The following is a 19,810-nucleotide window of genomic DNA, read 5'->3' on the forward strand; positions in this document are numbered from 1 at the left end:
CCTCGCCGTGAACGATTGCACGTCAGCGTCGTTTTGACTGGCACACATAAATTTGCGCAATTTTTCGTACTCGGGCTCAGTGTCGAACCGCTTTTGTGCCCGTTCCTTGAACTCAGCGTAGGTTTTATCCAAGGCCGCGGCCTCATCGTGCCATGCAAAATCATGTGCTGTACCGACCATTTTACAGCGTGCAATGCCTACCAACTGCGCGTCAGACCACTAACCGAGACGTCCCACTGCCTCCAGGACATGCAAAAAGTCAACGATGGTGACCCCGTGTCCATCTCCCGTGAAGGACGGAACCACGCCACCCAATGCCATAACACTTGCGCCTATCACGCATGCTTGGGTCACAGTAGCCCCGGCCATAGTGTCTCGTCGTTTCCTCCTAGCGTGAGGGTGAAATCTCACGCTTTAGCTCTGCGATTTAGCCTACGTGGATCTTACCACTGCCACCATGTGTGACGCTCGTTAATTGGTTAGTCACAGCTTATATTAAGGTGGGTCCACGCAGAGCTTGGAGGAAATGAGACACACTGAGGCGGGGGAAAAACATTAACAATTAGTTTAATGGGGTGCCTCTTGTGGGCCCGGCTTCCTCACCAGGTTGGGCGTACTCGTTCGGGTTGCAGGGGTGGTCAATCGTCGACGGGAAGCCGATGGGTCAAGTGGGTTTCGGGGCCAGGAGATGGAGGCAGTGCGGGGCGGGTGGCTCGAAAGGCCTGCGCGGTGGATCCGCGGGCCGGAACGGGAGGCAGTAACGGACCGGTAGTTCGACGGGCCCGAGCTGTAGGCCACGGTCAGAAAGGGGAGGCCGGGCAGGACCGGTAGCTCGGCGGGCTCAAGGTGTGGACCGAGGCAGGAAACGCTTGCAGCGTGCGGGCTCTTGGGAGGGACGCACTTTCGGATTGCTCCTACGGCAGCCTCCGAACAGCAAGACGGTCGCCCCAAATCTCCTCGTTTCTCTCAGTTCACTCCTCTTTATCTCCTCCTCCTCCTACGTCCGAGCAGCGGCGGGGAAAAGAGGGAGAAAGGCCGGTTTGAAGCGGCGGTCGCCGACGCGACTGGCCATGAACCCGACAAGCGCGCGTCGAGCGGGAGGGAAGCCTGGCTCGCCCCGAAGCAAAACGGAACCATGTGTCCTTAGCGAAGTGGCCGCGCGTTCCCACGGGAAAACTTCCTGCCGCCAAAGTTCCTCCATCTGGTTCGGAGTAGTCGGGGCACACGCACGACCGTCACACGGACATCCACAATAGCAATGTAAAATATGTTTGCAGAATATGTTAGCTTAACTGGTTCTACCACGCATGGAACAAAATTAAACTTTAGCCATAACTTCAGTCCTCAAACCTGCAGGCAATAGCAATACGTAAGTGACTGCTCTCTTCTTGCGAAAGCTACTTCGCATGCGCACGAAAGTCGTCTAACTGAAGTGAAGATGTGACCTAATTCAATTTTAGCACTTAAGCTGAACCTTTCTTTTTTTATAAAAGCTGTGCTATAGCGAAAGAGCGAAGACGCAGAACATGCATGAGTGGAACGTTACACGTATCTGGCACACCAAACAAAACGTCGATTTGGAGCCACGCCGAATCCTTCTTTTGCCGGTTCTTCAAATCAGGGTGTTTTTGTTTGTTAAAAATGGGTGCCGTTTCACTACCTCGATCAGCGCTTCCACCGAAAAACTGATGGCAGCTTCGGTAGCCATGCTGATCGAGGCTAGGCCGCCGGATTTTCTGCCACCAAACAAACCGGATGAAAAAAATCCCGTAGAACTTCGTGGACGTCACGTTGAAGCCGGCTCTGATTGGCTGCAACGGCCGTCGCGCGACCAGGAAATCGGGCAGAGAGCGATCGGCGCCGCCGTCGCAAAGCGACGAAAAGCGACGGCCTGCTCGTCGCTTTGAGACGTCGCGTTTCGTCGCGCGACAAGTCGAATCGCCAGTGGGAACGTGCCTTGAATTTCATCCGGTTGGAATAATGGCGGTCTTGGGTTGGTACGCGGGCGGTCGCTGTGTGCGAAGTGACCCGCGCGTCCGGGTGGACCTTACGTAGTTCATCCACTATGATATTGCGCGCCTCGTTAATGCGCGACACCGCGGTGGTAAATGGCGCATCCTGCGAGTGAGCTTCCTTAGAGAGGGCGTCCGCTACCTCGTTCCCGTCGATGCCCGCGTGCGAGAGGAGCCATTGTAGCTTGACCGTGCAGCCCTGGGAGATGATCGTGCAGAGTTTCTTATTGAGCAGTGCGGCCGTGGGCGAATTCTTGTGGGGGTGGCGGAGGCGCTGGAGTGCGGCCTTATCGTCGCAGTAGATGGCGACGCTTGTGTAGAAAGGCCGCTGCTTCAGCGCGAAGTCAACCTCTAAGTGGAGGCCTGCGAGCCCTGCAGTGGTGGATCTCGCGTGAAAGGAGAGGGGGCACTGGTTATATCTGTTGATCTGGGGGCCATGCACGCCGCTACCGCCCTGATACAGGGTCCCGGAAGAACCGAGCCATCCGTGAAGATTTCTAGCTACTAATCTGAGCAGGAGGCCTGCGCCGTCAGGGGCGCGTGCGAGCCGGTGCGCAACTGTGCGGACTGTGCGCCACCTTCGGTTGGTGTTGCGGGAGAGGGTGAATATCTGAGCAGTCCGAGGCACAGGCGGGCGGCATCGGTGTGGTCGCGTTCGATGCGGGCTCAGTTGGTTTTGTTCAGGGATAGCAGTGACAATCAGTAGGTCAGGTTGGACACTGCCGCGGCATTATAAATGCGGAGGGCCCACTCCTGTGTGCAGCCGCTGCCCCTGGCCACGAGGGAGCAAATAATCCGCTGCGTGTCAGTAGGCTGCGCGCGAAGTTTGCGAACAAGTGGCACCCGTGTTAGGCGGTGGTGCAGAGTTATGCCGAGATACCGGGCCTGTTTTTGCCAGGGGAGGGGCGTGTCGCCGATGAGGAGAGGTGGCGTCCGGCGCACGGTTTGGGCCTCGGATCGGTAGACTAGTGCCGCCGTCTTCTCGGATGACACCTCGAGCCCGAGTCGCGCGAGGCGGCTGACCACGATGTTTAAGGTCAGTTGAGCGGCTGCGCGGGCGTTTCTGTGATGCTTGGTGGCGGCAGTGCACCAGATAGCTACATCGTTCGCGTACAGGCTAACGTGAACCGGGCTGGTGGCGATGTTGGGGAGGTTGGTGGGTAGCGAAGCCAAGGCCGGGCTAAACAAAAACGGCGAGAGGACGCTGTCCTGGGGGACTCCTGTGGTGACGGGGCGGGCAGAGCTGACACACCCGGAGAGCCGAACGCGCAGCTTTCTGTTGCCGACAAACGCCTCGAGGTACGCTCGCATTTGGCCGGAGATGTTGCAGCGGCGTGTATTGCCTCGTGGGGGAGGCGGTCAGAGGCTCTCGGGATGTCTAGGAACACGACGAAAGCGACAGTTTTGGTTGCTTTGGTGTTTGTATTTGCCGAGACCAGGTCCGCGATGGAATCTATGTCACTACAATGACGGCGGAAATCCGTTTGTTGTTCGGGGTTGAGGTGACGTATCCGCTCGAGCCAGTCTAGGCGAGCGAGCGCCATGGACTCTAGAATTTTGGATGCAGCCCTCATAAGGGAGATGGGGCGGCTTCTGCGGCAGCTTCCGTTCGGGTGGTCTGGAGGGCCTGGCTAGAGCTCCTGCCGTCGCGGGCGGAACAGCGGTTCATATGTAACGAGGGTAATGAACAAATGCAATAGACGCAACATGCCATCCAGACATCGGGGTATGTGCCTCACCAGCAGAGCCCATATAGGATTATGCCAAATCCCCACACAGGGATATGCTCCAAAGAGGTGTCAGCGAAGACGATGAACCCCAGGACGTGCATGCGCCAGAAACGCGCTCGGTGATCGCAACGCTCAGACCTGCGTTATCCATCGGCTTCTCTCCTGCAATTAAACAGCCTCAACCGGCTACCGGCATGTCGGCTGTCTTCTTGACAATTGTAACGAGGGCAATGAACAAATGCAATAGACGCAACATGCCATCCAGACATCGGGTTATGTGCCTCACCAGCAGAGCCCATACAGGATAATGCCAAATCCCCACACAGGGATATGCTCCAAAGAGGTGTCAGGGAAGACGATGAACCCCAGGACGTGCATGCGCCAGAAACGCGCTCGGGGTAATGTTACAAGACGACGACGAGGATGAGAACAAGGAAGAAGAAGTAGGGCAGGCGCGCAGCCAGCGCTGGTCGGTGTCATGGCCGACATCTTGTAAATAGTGAGAATACATTGTTCGCCCTTGGCTCAGGTCCACGTCGAATCGGTTTACTGCAGCTAGGTTTCCCCGCCTGTCTGCAGGGCGAAAGAGAACGGTGTTTGACGTCCGCTCCGTTTGAGTTTTCACAGTCCGGCGGGTGGGGCGGGGCGTGCGCGCCGGGTTTTTCTATTTCCTCCTTCGTACTTCCGTGAAGGTTCGTTCGCTTGCGCTGTCCGACGGCTCCGCGAGTGAGAGAGGGGGAAGTCCTCTCCCAGGTTGTCTTTCCCGGTTGCGTATTCCCAAAGCGTATCCCGTAAGGGACCACGCCGATCATGCCTTCAAACAGCGACGTCACAGCGTGACGTCACTTCCTCTTCGTGCGCGACTCCACGTGACGTGGATTTTTTTTTCCTCGTTTTCGGCGGCGGCCGATGGTTTCTCTCCGTGCGGGAGGCTGGGCATGTGGCGCTGGGGAGCTGACGCGCATGTGGTCGAACTTAAACGCCCAACCACATGCAGAGTACTTTTGGCGCTTTCTCGCGTGGCGACGCGAGCTGACGCGCGAACAACGCCGATGTGTACGCTCGCCAGTTATCGGCGTCGACGCAGCGCGAAAAAGCAGCGGAAAGCGGGCAGCAGCGGTCGGGTTTCACGTCCTTCTCGTGCTTTTGGGTCATGCCTTTCAGCGGAACAGAATCAATTTCTTTTAAATGCGAATGCATTTATTATCCTTGGGTTGTCTGGCTCCGTTGGCCGGCGTGCGCCTGCATTCCTCCAGCACGAGCGCACGTGAGCGCGCGCCTCGTAGTTCTGCCTTCATCGTCGTCGTCGTCGTAAATGCGAATGCATTTCTTATTCGGGGGTTGTCGTGCTCCGTCGGCGTGCCCCCGCAGGTGTTATCTCTCCGCCGAGCCGGTGGTGTGGACGTGTTCGTAAGCGCTACTTGCTCTTCAGCGAAGAACTGCGACAACAACTACAGGCGTCACTCCTAGTCCTCGATCGCAGTGTCTGCCCGAGTGCTACTGCTGTGGCTGATGACGCCGTCAACGAGTACTACTTTGCTCGAAGCGGCAAGGACGGCGAGTACTGCGGTGTTAGTCTCGTGTCTAACGTGTATGGGGACTTGATATCTGACGCCGTTGCCACGTCTCCCGTTCGAGACACGTCTCCGTACAAGGACTTGCACACCCTTTCCTACACCGGAGACGGAGTCTTTGTGGTGACCGTGTACCTCGCGCCCAACCTCGCTCGAGACGCCATCGCCGCGCAGCTGGACGCGGCTATGGAAAGTGTGCGCGTGCGCTCCAAACCCTCTGATCCCGTAGTCTTGGTTGGCGACTTCAACGTTTTCGTGCGCAAGAAGAGTGGCGAGTGGCCGGTCGAGTACATGCAGACCAGGCACTCTATGCATTGTCTCTCTGCCGGCTTCGACACGTGCCCCACTACCATTCACGGGAGTTGCATTGATCTGGTCTTTACACAAAACTGTGACGCGCGTATGCTTCTCAAAGACCCTTTGACCGTGCACTTTAGCGATCACAAGGCAGTGAATGTGGCCGTCAGGTACAACGATAACACAAACAGGTGATGATGAATTAATGATTACGTTCACACTCTCGTCATTAATTACGCCATTACTCGCAACACACTCATCGGTGCACCCAATGCATTCGCATTTCTGCACGATTCCCTTCGGGGAGGTGCGGGGGAATTTTTTTTAACTTGCGGTTATCAGCTGCCGTGATACAAATTGCCAGCTATTTCTGTTCGAAAGCGCCCATTCATTGGCGGCTTGTTTGGCTTTCATCGCGGAGATCGGGTATTTGCGATAGCTTTTTTTTAGTTTGTGGGCGCCGATGTAGTCGTGCGGCAGGGCCTACATTTATTCACAGTTGCGTGGGGACGACAACATGGGCCCGAGAATCGGGAAGCGCCCGTGGAGTGCGGCCGAGCATCGCGGAAGCCATGATGTTCTCTGGCGCGTGGGTCATCCTGCGTGTCGAGGCCACGGGCTGCTGACGATGGCACAGCGTGGCGATGATAGTGGGCTCCTGCTGTCGATTATGAAGTGCCGCTACAGGGCTCCCCCCTAGCGCGGAGCGCGACAAAAGAAATGAACATGAACAACTAGCAAGGAAAGCTATATACAGGGTGTGTCCGCGGTCAGAGTTCGGAAATAGCATCCGAGTCCAAGTCGTCGTCATGAGGGCTTCCTGTGCACATTATACCTCCGGTGGCCTGGGCTGGGAGTGGCGTACCGGACGAGCTTGAGCATGAATCGGCTGGTCCGATGTCAGGCTGTCGCGGGTTTCCACATTAATGAAGGTGATGGGACGGGTATGGAAAAGCGGGCGTAGTACGTGTAGCGCCCCACGACGTGAGTGTGCCCGTCTATTAGCAGCACGCCTGAGCTGTCCAAGTCGAAGATCAGGGGATAGAGCTTGGCGCAGGATCGATGCGTATGCATGACGCGGAATCTGGAAGTGACGCCAAGGAATTTCTCTGCGTGCACGTGGTGGGGATGTCACCAGAAGTTGACGACTCGGGCGGCACAGATGACGGGTCCATCGCAGGCACCACGGACGTCGGCGTAGCCGGAGCAAACGGTTAACTTGGCATTTCGCCGTCGTAGGAGGCGGTCGTCGTGGTCGGTGCTTGCGACCTCTGCGGCAACGCTTAGTCTTGACGGCGCCCGTGACTGCTGGTTGACGACCCTTCAACGGTGGAGATGGTTCGTTGTTGCCAGTTTGACCATGTGGCTGGTCCGTTGGAGGTACAGGATTTGTGTCTCGTGATCTTTGCGTCGGCATAGTCATGCTGGTCCCGTGAGAGCTGCGCCTTAGAAACGCGTGGCCGGGGTGTGTTGCGTGGGCCAGAGGGCTGTCGGTGACAACGTCCTTACCGTCGGCGTCCTGGTACCGGTAGGTGGTATGGGACGGTGGCAGGTCATTGGAGGGCGGGTTTTCGTCGCCGTTAGTAACGAGTGCAACAGTGTCCATCTTGTGCATGATATGCGGCGACGGCACGGGAGTCGTAGTAGACGAGTCAGCCGCAGCACAAACGGTCGAGTTGCGTTGTGAAACAGCGTCTTGTACTAGCGTCTCCTGTTGTGAAGATGAATACGGCGTGGTGGGTGCATAAATTGCGCTTAAGTCCACGGGTACCGCTTGTGTCAAGGGTGGTAACAGCGGTGTGTTCAGGCGCCAGGCCGGTGCTTGCGCACAGCAGGGAGGCGGCGTAGATACAGTGGGCAGTGGACTGCTGGGGTATGAGGCGCAGTCGTTCGTCGTTGCCGCTGGGCCGCCTTCGGCTGGGCATATCATGGCCGCGGTAGTAGTGTCGTCCCTGGGCGCTACCGCCGACGCCAGCATGCTGGTGCGAGAAACGAGGCCCTCGACTGGGGTGGTGCAAGGCTGGACGGCTGGGGCGGGATGTTTGAGGTACCGACCGTAGCGCGCGACCAGGACTGCTCTGAGCTCGTCGTAGGGCTGGGCTCCGTGCTTAGGCAGGGTGGAGGCTAAGCTTGACGGAAAAAGCTCGTACATAAGCGCGTAATGATCCTTCTCGGCTGTGACGTGGTAGAGATCGAAAAAGCACTCCATCTGCATAAGCCAAGCCTCGGGGTTCTTAGGGTAGAACGGTGGGCGGGGTGGCAAGGTCGCCGCACTGAGTGCCGTGGTGGAAGCACTTTGAGTGGAGTGACTGGGCTCAGCCGGGTTGGAGTGGCCCGTAGAATGACGTTCAGCGAAGCAGGGTGGTGGTAGAACATCTCGTCGCTCTTGCGTTCGAGAGTCGTCTTCAGGGCGCGAGGGATGCTGCAAGCCGGTGAGCACGGTCCCCATTCCATCGTGCGGTACGTTGCCCGAGGTAACCGTGGAGGGGGGCGATGCAGCGTCCTTGTGGCGGGAAACACTGGAGCCGAGGCGCGCCACCACGAAAGCCTGCAGCGTGTCATAGGGCCGCTCACCGTGTTTTAGCGGCTCACAGCGTAGGTCGTGAAGGAGGTCGGCCGGAAGGTCGGCCGGAGGTCGGAAGGTCGGCCGGAAGCAGGGCGGTGGTGATGCGGTAGCGCTCGGTCTGTGAGTCGATGCCGCGGATGAAGAAGTGCGCTTCCATTTTTACGAACCAGGCTCGGGGGTAGGGTCACTCGAAGGCCGAGTAGGGCGGCAGAGGGCAAGCTAAGTGGGGCTCCATGCTGTCGACGTCCGGGTCACCAATTAATGTGGGCGCCGATGTAGTCGTGCGGCAGGGCCTACATTTATTCACAGTTGCGTGGGGACGACAACATGGGCCCGAGAATCGGGGAGCGCCCGTGGAGTGCGGCCGAGCAGCGCGGAAGCCATGATGTTCTCTGGCGCGTGGCTCATCCTGCGTGCCTAGGCCACGCGCTGCTGACAATGGCACAGTGGCCCATGGTGATGATAGTGGGTGCCTGCTGTCGATTATGAAGTGCCGCTACAAGTTAAATAAGGGAGCTCTGGCTACGCCGCTTGCAGTATTAGCATGGCGGGGCTTGGCAGAAAAAATGGTTCGTTACGACCAAGCGTTATCAACGCCAGAATGCTATCGGAGCATGCCATTCCATTTGTTGCGACCGTGGCTTGCGTAGGAGAGGCCAAGGTTTTGCGATACCATTTCTTGACTCGAATAAGGGGGCTGTGATTACATCGCTTGTAGTAATAGCATAACTGTGCTCGTGTCCAAGATGGGTGTGTAAGAAACAAGCGTTATCAAACCTCAAATCTGATAGGGGGTATGCATTATAGCCGGCGGCGCAATGCATTCTGGGTTAGCGGCCATTTAAAAGTTCTTCGTTTCGGCACTAATGCTGCTTTGGGGCCGTTCTTTAAGCAAGAATGGTGTACTGCGCAGTTGTGGGCTACAATAGCAGCACCCAAACAAAGGCGAAGAATGTGAAGACGAAGCAGAAAGACTCTGGGTTCTTTAAAATACCGAAAGTGCGCGTCCTAGAGTGCAACAAAACTAAGGAACTGTCCGAGCGGCGTCGACGCGAGTAGGTGGCACGCATCAACAGACGCAGTGTTGATCTCAACACAGACAAGTTCCGAGTCTGCTCTCTACACTTTCTCTCAGGTATGTGGAAGCCCTGATACAAATTCTAGTGATGAAACTGGGCATAGTTAAAATGTGGAACATAATTTTGATGCGGCAGTGTTCGTACGTACACATACGTGTTTACTTAGAAGCCACGTTGTAGGCAAAATGTCGGAATAACAGCGTGCAGTACGTTTGTCGCTACAATTTCTGAGATGGATGTCGCGGTGTAGCTTTACTCATCTTCAGTGCTTCATTCCAGGCCGCCCAGCGAATTTGTTTGATGATTTTAAGCAGATTGGCTGCCATCGCAACACATGGGCTAGCCATCGAAAACGTTAGTAGGGCAACGATACGACCGTCGAAGGGCTCGTTCCCAGCAGCTAGACCGCAGCGGTAAGACATTCACTCGACCCTCCGACATTTTCCCTGTGCAAAAACTTTCACAGCCACAAATCCCTTTTTGCCGGAGAAGTCTCCCCAGTGGTCACTATTTTGTCCCCAGAAGAGCCTCCGGATGGTGAGCAAGCAGAAGAGGTTCTCCGAAATGTTGGTATGTGAAATTGTTACTAAAAAATCACAGTGCTGTCTCTGATGTTGTCACAACCATGCTTTCAATCAGCTGACGCTGCTGTAGTGTTTCATGTGAGTTAGTGCATGTCGTTCAGAGAAAGAACTGCGGGCAAACTTGATATCAGTACAAGTTTTACAAGATTTCTAGATAAATGCAAACACCATATGGAAATGTCAAGCTATGTAGAGCTACTTGCTTTCATTCTCCTTGAATTGCATTTCAATTGGCGTAGAACATAACGCTGATATTGTGTGACATCGTTCTTTTTTTTTCTGTAGATACTTGCTGCCAGAGGGATTTGCTTGGGACTGACATCGACACAATGAGGAGCCAAATTCTTCAATTGCAACAAAATCTGACTGAGACAGAAAAAGCGTTGCAACCACTGACATTCTTGGAGGAGTCCCTGCAAGGAGGCAACAACAGGGTGGACTTTTTTACCGGGCTGCCGTCATTTTTTATGTTGGGCTCCGTGTTCTGCGTCGTGAAAGATCATGTTTCCCATAGTGCACGACACGCACTCACCCAGTTTAAAGAAATGGTGGATTTGATCAGACTAAGAATGGGCTGCCAACTGCAAGACTTGGCGTATATATTTGGCGCCTCTCACTGAATAATATCAAGGATATGTGACAGATGGCTAGATGTTTTTTCGGACAGATTAGGACGATTGTTGCTGTGGCCAGAAAAACACCAAGTAATGAAAACAATGCCGATTGCATTCGTACACAGTTTCGGTTGTAAGGTGCGAGTAATTCTGGATTGCTTCGAGATATTTATTGACAGGCCGAGCTTGTGCCTGACCAGGGCCCACTCGTACCTGACCAGAGTTCGTACCTGACCAAAATCCCCCCGTACTTATACGGCAGGGCGTTTCGAGTGTTCCGTGAGTACCACTGTCTGTGTTGGCTTGCCAACCTAAAAGATCCGTGATGACGTCTCGCGCGGTGCAGCCTGAAGCTCCAAGAGTGTGACGTGACGGTCGTATATAAGTACGGAAGACTCCACATCGACGCTGATTGCCCATCACGAGCCCCGCTGGAGCGAGTAACTGGTGTCCAGGAAGACCCTTCCTCCGAGCGTTGGCACTATCAGTCCTCGCCGAAGAACAGAAGAAGGACTCAAAACTTCTGCCGCTCTTTGAGTACCTCGAAGGTCACAGCTCGCGTCCTCCACGGCTCTTCCAGCGCTCGTTCTCGTCATTTCATCTGCACAATGGAGTCCTTTACAAAAGAGGATTTGACCCTACAGGAGCCACACACCTTCGTCTTGTGCCAACAGCGCTACGGGACGACGTCCTATAAGCCTCCCACGACGACCCTTCGTCGGGGAATCTGGGCTTCACCCGCACACGCGCGAGGCTTCGTCAGAAGTACTTCTGGCCAAAGTTGGCTCCGACATTCAAGCGCTACGTCAAAACATGCCGTGACTGTCAGCGGTGAAAGACACCGGCCACTAAACCAGCTGGTTTCCTTCAGCCTGCTGATCTACCAAGCAGGCCATTTAAGCAAGTCGGCCTGAATTTACTGGGGCCATTCCCTACGTCATCAGCTGGGAATCGGTGGATCGTAGTCGCTACTGATTATCTTACCCGTTATTGCGAAACCAAAGCATTGCCCAAAGATACACCGGCTGAAATTGCCCGATTTTTCGTCCATAACAATGTGCTCCGTCACGGCGCCGAATCAGTCATCATAACCGATAGAGGCACAGCGTTCACCGCAGCACTTAATGAAAAGGTAATGAACCTGTGTCATACCGACCATCGCAAAACCACTGCATATCACCGCCAGACAAACGGGCTGACCAAAAGCCTGAACAAAGCTATCGCAGACATTGTTTCGATGTACGTTGATGTTGACCACAAGAACTGGGATGACATACTGCCGTACGTGAACATTGCACACAATACGGCAGTTCGTGAAACGACCAACCTCGCTTCTTTCCGGTTTGTCCAAGGTCACGAACTGACGACTATGCTGGATGCGATGCTGCTTTCGGATGAAATCCACACCCTTACTCCAGACGCCACAGAATACGCCAGCCGCGCCGAAGGTGCCCGCCAACTTGCGCAACAACGCATCCGTCACCAACAACCGATTGATCCCCGCCGCTACAACTCAAGCCACCGACAAGTAGCGTTTCAACCAGGTGACCATGCCTGGGTCTGGCGCCCTGTGAGACTCCGAGGACGTGCGAAAAACTTTTACGCCGCTACTTCGGGCCCTACAAAGTGATACGCCATGTAAGTGCAGTGAACTATGAAGTTCTTCCCGAAGGAACACTGCGGTCAACGCGGAGTAGGACACTCGCTGAAGTGGTTCATGTTGCCCGGTTGAAACCGTATCACTCACGTTGATAGTGGCCGCGAATTTTTGCGTGTGCGTCGTGTTGTGTTGCTTTGTGTTTTAAATACGAATCCATTTATTAGCCGGGGGTTGTCTTGCTCCGTTGGCCGGCGTGCACCTGCATTCCTCCAGCGCGAGGGCACGTGAGCGCGCGCCTCGTAGTTCTGCCTTCAACGTCGTCGTCGTCGTAAATGCGAATGCATTTCTTAGTCGGGGGTTGTCGTGCTCCGTCGGCGTGCGCCCGCAGGTGTTATCTGACCGCCGAGCCGGTGGTGTGGACGTGTTCGTCAAGTGCCACTTGCCCTTCAACGAAGAACTGCGACAACAACGACAGGCGTCACTCCTCGTCCTCGATCGCAGTGTCTGCCCGAGTGCTACTGCTGTGGCTGATGACGCCGTCAACGAGTACTACTTTGCTCGAAGCGGCAAGGACGGCGAGTACTGCGGTGTTAGTCTCGTGTCTAACGTGTATGGGAACTTCATATCGCACGCCGTTGCCACGTCTCCCGTTCGAGACACGTCTCCGTACAAGTACTTGTACACCCTTGCCTACACCGGAGACGGAGTCTTTGTGGTGACCGTGTACCTCGCGCCCAACCTCGCTCGAGACGCCGTCGCCGCGCAGCTCGACGCGGCTATGGAAAGTGTGCGCGTGCGCTCCAAACCCTCTGACCCCCTAGTCTTGGTGGGCGACTTCAACGTTTTCGTGCGCAAGAAGAGTGGCGAGTGGCTGGTCGAGTACATGCAGACCAGGCACTCTATGCATTGTCTCTCTGCCGAATTCGACACGTGCCCCACTACCATTCACGGGAGTTGCATTGATCTGGTCTTTACGCGAAACAGTGACGAGCGTATGCTTCTCACAGACCCTTTGACCGTGCACTTTAGCGATCACAAGGCAGGGATTGTGGCCGTCAGGTACAACGATAACACAAACAGGTGCTGACGAATAAATGATTACGTTCACACTCTCGTCATTAATTACGCCATTACACGCAACACACTCATCGGTGCACCCAATGCATTCGCATTTCTGCACGATTTCCTTCGGGAAGGTGCGGGGGAATTTTTTAAGACGATAGTCTTTCTTGGGCTACTTAAACCCAGAAATGTTGGTCTGTCTGTATGTCTGTATGTCTGTCCGTCTGTCTGTCTGTGACCCGATTCAGCCACCCGACCAAAGCAAAACAACGCCTGCGCAATAGTCTTATATAGTCACAGCTAAATCTACCCGTCTTGGCCCGGTGTAATGTTCATACTTGTCAACATTGTTGGAGAAGAACAAAACATTACGCAATTATGAGACAACAAATCAATACAGAAGTGATATTTGCAGTGTTCCTTTATGAAAATTCAAACATGCTTGGCTTTTCCGAAATTAAATACTTCATCAACTGCAGAAAAAGAATTCACTCCGCCGTCGCCTGCTGTCGCCCGCGCCACTATAGCTTCTGGCGCCATTTTAAGAAATCAACCGCTAACAGTTACGCAAGGTTCCACTAGATAGTTTCCACGTTCTGCTTGCAACGCACGTGGAGTAGGGAAACGCGGTTCTATAAATGTTGAAGTAGGGTGCCTCGATTACCGCGCGTCTCCGCCGTACGGCAGCGTTCGCATCGAGACACCCGGTTTGGAGCAGTGGAACGCGAGAAATTTAAAATGATTAAAAAAAACCTTTGGCGTCTTTACCTTGGGAGGAGCGCGACGCAAGAGGAACAACATGAGAGGTGAGCGGGAAAGCAAAGGGAGGCATTTACTTCGCAAAAGCCGATAAAGACTATCGTCTTTTGACGTCATTTGCAACGAAAGGAGCAGATACGCGGCCAATTTTTTTACATGCGAACCATCTCATGGTCGGAGATACGTTTCTCCCTCAACCGTGCGGCGTCCACAACCCCACTGCGCATGCTCGGCTTGGTGAACGCCCGGTGGTGTCTTACCCTTTAATGGATCCTGGAGCGACAGTGTTGCCGGTGCCTTCCTGGGCCGGCACGTGACGAGCACGCTTCCCCTTTAAGGGTTCCTAGAGCACACTATTGCCGGTGTCTTCCTTGGGTGGCACGAGACGAGCATGCTTTACCGAGCAACGAGCATGCTTTACGAGCATGCTTTACCTTCGACGTTTCATCGTCGTCGGCGGCGGCGTGCGTCTGCGAGTCTCTGTGGGCCGTGAATACAAGCAGCCCATAACCATCCGGGGAACGTGCATCGACCTCATCTTCAGCAACTACAGGGCTCATCCACTACAACAGCCTTAGACTCTACATTTCACAGACCATAAGGCGGTCGTAATCAAAGAGGAACGCCAACCACAGCTCGACGTCACCAACGTTGAACATGATGATCATAAGGCCTAAATAAAGACAAACTCATACCACGTACGACGAATCTCTCTCTCTCTCTCTTTGATGCCTCTCCACGGTTATCGGCGTCGACGCCGCGCGAAAAGCCTAAGGAGCCAATAAAATTACACCATCTTCCCGTAGGGGAACCCTGAGTACACTCTTAATCTGGTTCCACGTAAGATCCACTTAGTAACTGGAACTTTTTTGCAAAAAAGTTCTAGTTATATAATTGGAACCGTGTTCCACATATCCTGAAAATTAAGTGGAACAGTGCACCACATATTTTTGCAACGCAATTATGTGGATCGGTGTTCCAAATAAAAGTATGCGGATCACTGTTCCAAATAAAAGGGTACTTTAAGTTACTGGAACATTGATCCATGTAAAATCATTATGGAATTTATCCGGTGCGCCGTTCCAGGTACCTTCAGACCAGCTGTTTATATAAAACGGTGTTCCTATAGGCATTGGGAAGCTGTCTATGGGACTCCACTTTTCCAATATTTCTGCTTTCCTGTCGGTATACACCGAGGTCATATGCCAGGCTGGCGGATGCATTGGTATCAGCAGGAAACCGCAAGCACCATTTTAACACAGCCTTGATATATGACCCGCAGTGATACCAACAATTGGAAAGCAGAAACCACCGCAGCAGTGTGGTCCCTGACAGTTCCCAACAGTTGCCTATCGGAGCACAGTTCCATATAAAAGTTGGTCTGAGGCACCTAGAGCGGCACACAGTTTTTGGCTTCACCCGCAGAATCCTGTTCTGGGTTTCAGCTGCATGTAAAAGAAACAATATACTTGCATTAAAACACGCACGAAACAAACTATTATGACTCATACACTGTTTTTCAACATACTATACAACTTTATTAGGTGTTAGTATTCATACATTTCAGATTTGAATAGCTGTCTATTTTAAATTGCACAGAACATGACCAACGTACAAGCAATAAATACCATAACGATAACACTCATACCGATAACACTAGGCTCCAAGTGGCATTTTCACATATTCAGTTGTACTCAAAAACATGGTTAATAAAGACGGTATTAAGGTCAACTGCTTCACAAATAAATAGACGTGTGCGTCTACCGCGGCACTGACACAGACATTATACAACAGTGAGCGTCAAATATGCTGTCTTATCAGATAAACCAAAATAATTCAAAGGCGGAATTACTCATTGCGCTTGCCATACTATGTTTACGCATAACTGTTTGGGAAAATGCAGTTAGCTATTAAATTGTAGGGAAAGGCCTAAAAACAAGCATACACGGTTGTATTACAACAAACCTACAACAGTGCAGTGCAAGAGTTTGGGAAAACAACGGTCGAGCCAAGATTAACGATAAAACATTTTGACACGAGAGGTCACATGCGGCAGTATGCCACAATTAAAACATGATCATTAAAGATAGTAGTTTCCTGACACCAGACGTAAGTGTAACATCAAGCTATTTGTAGGCAAAATAGACTTTATGAGCATCCTGAAAAGGCCTTTGACTTAAGGGACGTTACTTGACCAAACAATTTTTAGTTGTTTAAAATAAGTCATCCCAGGAAATGTCACAAAAGCCAGCGTGAATCTTGTATAATTTTGCAAACCAGGTAGCCGGAAGCATGTTACACATATTAAAATTTAACAAGCAGACTAATTATATACGTCATCGATTCAAGCGGGATCAAGTCACGCATCCTTAAGAGGCAAACAAGCCAGCGTTGAATCATACAGGGGACCAGTTCTACAAAGCAGACTTGAAAGCATTTTTTCCAGCTTCAACGTTTTACCTTAGGTAAAATTCACAGTTGCGTGCTGTAAAAACCCTCCCGTCTTGCTGTCAGTGTAATTGTGACCAAAGCCCTGCTTCTGCCAAGCAAGAAATGCAACTTTGTTCAAAGGAGAAGACTTGTTCAAGCCAAATACGCACATTTTAAATTCTTCTACGGCATGGGTGTCAGCTCACTTACAGTACTAAAATTTATCAATGAAAGCGGAAGCCATCTCCGTAAATAAGCACTGTCACTTTTGCATCACCAGCAGCACTGCCACGAAAAAAAATCTCATGAGCTACACTTGAATAATAGGACGTTACAATGCGGTGCCATGAACTACATTAACACCCACTATAGATTCAAAGACAGCCTGCGCATTGTGCCAATGATGAAAAATAAGGCACGACTTCAGTGTTCAGTTGACATGAAACTTGCATGTGCCAGTAACTTAAACCTCTTCATCTGATTTCAACCCCTTCATGCCTTTCATCTGACCTCCTTCATGCCTTTCAAGAGATACTTTAACCTCTACCAATAATTTAAAATCCCAAGTAGAGCTGAACACTTGAAGTATTTCAACAGAGACTCCAACTTAAATGACACCAGGCCACTATCAAATTTCTCATGCTTTCCAAGAACTCCCTGTAAAAGTCCCAAGAACTCTTCAAAGGCACACAACCATAAGAACATGATGACACGATGAAAAAGATGACATATACGGCGAAGAGGATGACCACATCCTGAAGTGACAATGCAGGCGGCGAATCCGTGATGTGTTTCTTGCGAGCAATATTGATGGCGCCAGTCCCTTCTCTCAGAATAACCGGGCCTCGAGAAGACTTACTGCTCACCTCATGTACCTTCAAGGAAACAAGATTATTTTGTTACGTGGTTGCTTTAAATGAGTGAGTTGCTTAGGCCCTTTTATAACACAGTAATTGATTTAAAATCAGTGATTTCTTGGGTTTTTTCTGGAAGTGCTGCTAAAGGTGAAAGTGAGCTAAACAATATCACCAGAGACAATCAATGAAATTGCCCTGATTCTGGAAAGTATCCCACCTTGCTGCCTAGGTATCCTGAATATGAGGTTTTTTATCCTTGAGAGATTTCGTTTATTAATCAAATAATAATTACTATAATCACCTTTTGGCATTATATTTTACACACCTTCTCTCTGCAAAAAATGTTCTCAGTATTGTATAATGTGATCCCTAGAATGCTGTAGTGAGGCTGGCTTAATATAACTTAAAGCTAAACGATGTGTCTACCGCAAAGAAATAAATGGCCAGTCACAGGAAATCATAAATATCGCAATGTGGCAGAAATTTTTTGGGGAATTGATTCCACCTGAAATATTTGCCACTCGATATGTATTACCTCCATGGTTCGTAGTGGTATGAGGCAGAAGATGAGCTGACTAATGCTGAACTAGGCTGTTGCACAATTTTCTTATAAATCACAACTATAGCACATTTTCTTGCAGACGACACTTTCTGTGCTCTAAACAATTCCCTTAAAAAACAATTACCCCTTATTTAACCACCTGTAAAAATCCAATGCAAGCATTACTCATGCTACGGCTGTATTTAGGAGTATTATTGGTGCTACAGGCGTATTAAAAGCGGGAAATTTAAATCGTCAGTTGCCACCGTATTGTTGTAGCAGCAACCACGTTGGGCGTGTCCGTGGTGCTGGCAAATCACAGCAACAACTCTCAAGGCGTAAAAGTTAAATATTTACAAAACCTAAATACGAAATAGTGGTTTTCTTTGGCCAGTGTTGGAGCATCCGTAATAGGCGGAATGTGAACACAATGGCCAATATTGGCGTTCACGATAACTTGTTAACAGTGAGATTTTATTAGGATGAACAGCCCCAGAAATTGAGTCCCGCAAAAACAAAATGCCAGCTTACCCAACCAAAATTATGACCCGGGTGTTTCTGCCAGGGACGTCTCAAAGTGCACTTCCAGGAAAGTTTCGCTAACGTGTTCCGAAAAGCTCCTACTGTCACCTTGAGCCACAGGCCAAGCTGTCACTGAAAAGAAGTTCAAGTTTCAAATCATTAGTTACAAAGAAACTACCTAAAAACGCGCCATGAAAGACCAAAAAATGGCAGTGCGTACTTACTTGTAGAATGCAATGATTTCATCCCGTGCAACAGCTTTAATGTGTTGCCTTCTGATGATACACTTCCAAGAAGGGATCCAAATACAATTAAAATAGCCATATGCATTCCTTGTACAGCTGTTTCAGGTCTATCTTCGCCCTATTGCCTAGAAAATAAACAGTACAAAAATATCAGAGAATAAATTTATGCCTTGCTTTACCCAGGGAGCACGAGAAAATATTGAACAATGTCTGATTTGTTCCACGAAAGTCGAATGTCTTTTTTACAGCGGAAGCCCTGGTAATCTTTCCTTGCTAAACAATTTGAGATATAAAAATATTTGAACATACTTTGAGCTCACCTGTCCTTGGTCTATGCGAACTGGTGAATATCTGCACAATATTGCCGCGAACCATGCGTTGGGTTTGTTTATTTGCGTTTTGCTTTTACCGCCCGGCTGCGCCGGTCTGTGTTATCTCCGTGCCAAGGGAAGCGCGTGTTCCATTCTTTCTTTCTGTGCCGCATGTGTTATCTGTTCAGATAGGGAGAGCATTCCGATCTAACGTGAACATCCCGGAATAATCTTCTTGCATCTACAATGTTCTCGATGCGAATCGACGGTTCCAGAACCACGCGCGCCGAAAGATAAAAAGCCTGCAGAGCAGACGCCGGGGCATTCGATTCTGCGACGCTCGCCGACGCACGTACGTCACTTTGTTGACCACTGCTTCGCCACCTCTGTATTCTTTTCAGTTGTTAGGGGAGCACAAGTTCGCTCCAATAAACTTGTTTCTTTTCCAAACAACTGCTTCGTCCTTGGCTACGTGACATCTGGTGGAGGTGCTGGGTACGCACCCTTCATGCCCACTACAACCTCTGGAAGCCGCCAAGCCAGTCCAACAAGAGCCAGCCTCCGCGTGCAAGATTTACCACCCGAGTTCGGTCTACTACCGGAGAAGACGAAGAAGAAAAACGTCGCAACCAGCACCATGCTCAACCAAGCCAATCCTCCTGTCGTTCTGCAGCAGCCACGGGAACCGCCATCATTCCGAGGAGCCCCCGCAGAAGACCCAGAAGAATGGTTGGAGAAACTGGAGCGCGTCCGGAAATTCAACAGGTGGGACGACGCAGAAACGTTCCGGCACGTTTTCTTTTACTTGGAAGATTCGGCTCGCACTTGGTTCGAGAACCACGAGAGCTCCTTGACAAACTGGGCTCAGTTCAAAAGCGAGTTCACTAAGACCTTCACTACCGTCGTGCGGAAAGAAAGAGCCGCCCTTTTGTTGGAAACACGCACGCAACACCCCAACGAAGGTGTCGTGATCTTCGTTGAGGAGATGAAGCAGCTATTTCGCCGCGCGGACCCCGAAATGACGGAA

The 19,810-nt window shown here is 51.6% G+C and overlaps 1 long non-coding RNA gene and 1 pseudogene across 1 annotated transcript; one reads left to right on the forward strand and one right to left on the reverse strand.

Annotated features, from left to right (window-relative positions):
- Positions 1 to 19,810, forward strand: part of LOC144143448 (uncharacterized) — a 399,983-nt pseudogene that overhangs the window by 336,466 nt on the left and 43,707 nt on the right.
- On the reverse strand, positions 16,364 to 18,828 carry LOC144142179 (uncharacterized). The gene is made up of 4 exons (XR_013316873.1): positions 18,793 to 18,828; positions 18,452 to 18,597; positions 18,237 to 18,359; positions 16,364 to 17,182 (listed from the first exon to the last, which is right to left on the reverse strand). It is a non-coding gene; the product is annotated as an uncharacterized LOC144142179 (long non-coding RNA).

The sequence above is a fragment of the Haemaphysalis longicornis genome, unplaced genomic scaffold (genome assembly GCF_048455015.1).
Source record: "Haemaphysalis longicornis isolate Haplotype H1 unplaced genomic scaffold, Haemaphysalis longicornis Haplotype H1 scaffold_6, whole genome shotgun sequence".
In the NCBI taxonomy this organism is placed as follows: Eukaryota; Metazoa; Arthropoda; class Arachnida; order Ixodida; family Ixodidae; genus Haemaphysalis; species Haemaphysalis longicornis.